The sequence below is a fragment of the Lolium perenne genome, chromosome 1 (assembly GCF_019359855.2).
Source record: "Lolium perenne isolate Kyuss_39 chromosome 1, Kyuss_2.0, whole genome shotgun sequence".
Taxonomy (NCBI): Eukaryota; Viridiplantae; Streptophyta; class Magnoliopsida; order Poales; family Poaceae; genus Lolium; species Lolium perenne.
Window position 1 is genome coordinate 55,358,410 of NC_067244.2, and position 2,428 is coordinate 55,360,837.

The window sequence follows — 2,428 nt, forward strand, 5'->3', positions numbered from 1 at the left end:
TTATCTAAAATGTTCAAATACTACTAAAATGGTTCTGGTAAAGATGAAATACAGACACTTATAATGTATAAACCATGTGAGAAACCTCATGATAAAATAACAGTAAATTACTGCAGGGAGGGAATTAGTTTGTAGATCTCGTTTGCAACACCTCATTCTTAGTTTGGAGAACAAGAACACATGTTTTCAGCACTGAACACGACCAAATTGATCGTATACAAACGGGTATACACGGTTGCACATAATATACAGCACCACATAATATTACTCGTTATGTTTACAATTCTCTTGTGTTTATCAAGCATGACTCTGAACAGAAATGACACGTAACTCAGGTTAAGTACATTATACTACTAGCACACAATGCAAACCACACCTCGGGTATTCAGAAAATTAAACATAACATACTGCTACATACAGTGTAGCCACGTCTCTATGCCGCCGCGCTGGTGGCTCGGCCACCGGACTTGTGGCCGACGATGGTGGCCAACGCATTCCGGACGGCCACCGCAACGCCGCAGCCCTTCACCATCCCCCTCTCGCACTCCCTCTCCATCCCGAAGCACCTCGCCGGCGCCACCGCGTCCTCGAAGATGTCGCCGGCCGAGAACGCTCGCCGGTGGGAGCCCCGTGCGGCGGGCGAGGACTGCACCGTAAACACCGGAGACATGGACGATGCCGTCGACGACGACGACGACCAGGACAGGGAGGATGAGCACGGCGATGTCCTGCGCCGTGGCCTCCGGAGGAGGGCCATGACGCCGCCTGGCCAGCGCCTCCCGGACCCGGAGGCGGAAGCGCCCATCTTGCCGCCCTTGCCGCCGGAGGCGTAGTAGGATGGAGGTGGGGTGAGCGGCGGGAGCGCGGCGGTTGAGGGCGAGTTCTTGGGCGTGCCTGGCTGCGACTCCCACAGGAAAGGCACGGAGCCCGCCGAGGCGACGCCGTAGTACACCCGGAAGGACGGCACCGGCACGGCGAGCGTCGCCGCGGCCTCCTTGGAGAGCATCTTGGAGTAGAGCTTGGAGCTCCCCTGCTGTTGCTGCGGCTTCATGCTCTGGTGTCCCGGCTCCTCCTCCTCCTTGCACTTGATGCTCGCCATGGCCAGAACTACACTGATCTCTAGCTAGCTACCCAATCAGAGAGAAGCTTCAGAGAGAAAGTGAGCGTGCTAGAAAGGAAGGAACGGAAGAAGCTGCCTGCCACTTCAGAAGGAGAGGCTGCAGTGCAGTGTCACTGGCATCTAGCCAGCTACTGCAATTATATATCGACTTGGTGGGTAGATCAGCTATTTGCAGGCCATGCCCGGGGCCCAATTTTTGGGCTGGAAGCCAGAAAAGGCACGCCCGAAATGAGAAACGAACTTTGTACATAACCAAAATTTGTTAGTAGTAGAATAGTACATCCGTTCTAATAAGTAACACATAAATTTAGTGAAAAGTCAATATTCTCAAAATTTGACCAATATATGTTATAGACAAAATATGAACATTTATAATATCCAATCAATATTAGTAGATTCTTTGTAAAAATAGTTTATAATATATTTGTGATGTTTATATTTTCTTCTTTATATTTTATCAAGCTCTGTAAACTTTGACTTTTGCCTAAATATTGTCTTATTCATCAGAAAGAAAGTATTATATAATAAAGATATTCGAGGCAAGTGACAACCCCTAAATGAGGCGACTAGCTCCATCCAGGCCTTTTACTCCAAAATACTTTTACTATGGCAGAAGAAAGTATTAGCTCAAACAAAAAACTTTAAACCCGATCTTTTGGAACTCCGAAAAAATGAAATGTAAGTTGAAAAGGCCAAAATAGCTAAAAGCTAAAGGATGATAAGGTGAATCTTGCAATAGTTTCCTTTATTTACCCGTGGAAAATAAGTTACTGAACTATAAGGCCAACCACATATAATACTAGCTAGTGCTTTGCTAGAAACCGAAAAAAAATGTTGACATTCAATAGGTGGTGCACGCTCTCACCCTAGCCGCCACCCTCCATATCTAATCACCACTCCCTTCCGACTCTAATTGCGACTCTAGCACCCTAGTACGGTAAGGAGAGGATTCTCGTCTCTTTCCCTATGTTTAGAGTGTTGTTGGTTGGGTCTTGGTCCTTATTTTTACAATGTTCCAAGTTTCACTTAAGCATCCAAGTCTACGCACAACATTTCGATGGCAAGTGACAACGTTGTCTCGAATAAAATTCTACGAGCTCTAATCATGTCTTGATGCTGGCTAGTGCTTAGGAGTTTGAGTTTTTATCCCTGCTAGTCTTCATAAATGATAGGATGATTCATGTTGTTGTTTGCCGTTGTGGCTTCATAGATGTCTTTGCGACAAACATCATCTTACTTCAACAACTCTTTCTCTTGAGCCTTTTTGAGCAACTAAGTTCAGGTTAGTCCACCAATGCTGGCATGGCT

General features: G+C 46.5%; 1 pseudogene; it reads right to left on the minus strand.

The window, feature by feature from the left end:
* Positions 1-228: 228 nt before the first annotated feature.
* On the minus strand, positions 229-1,248 carry LOC127292825 (uncharacterized; annotated as a pseudogene).
* Positions 1,249-2,428: the final 1,180 nt, after the last annotated feature.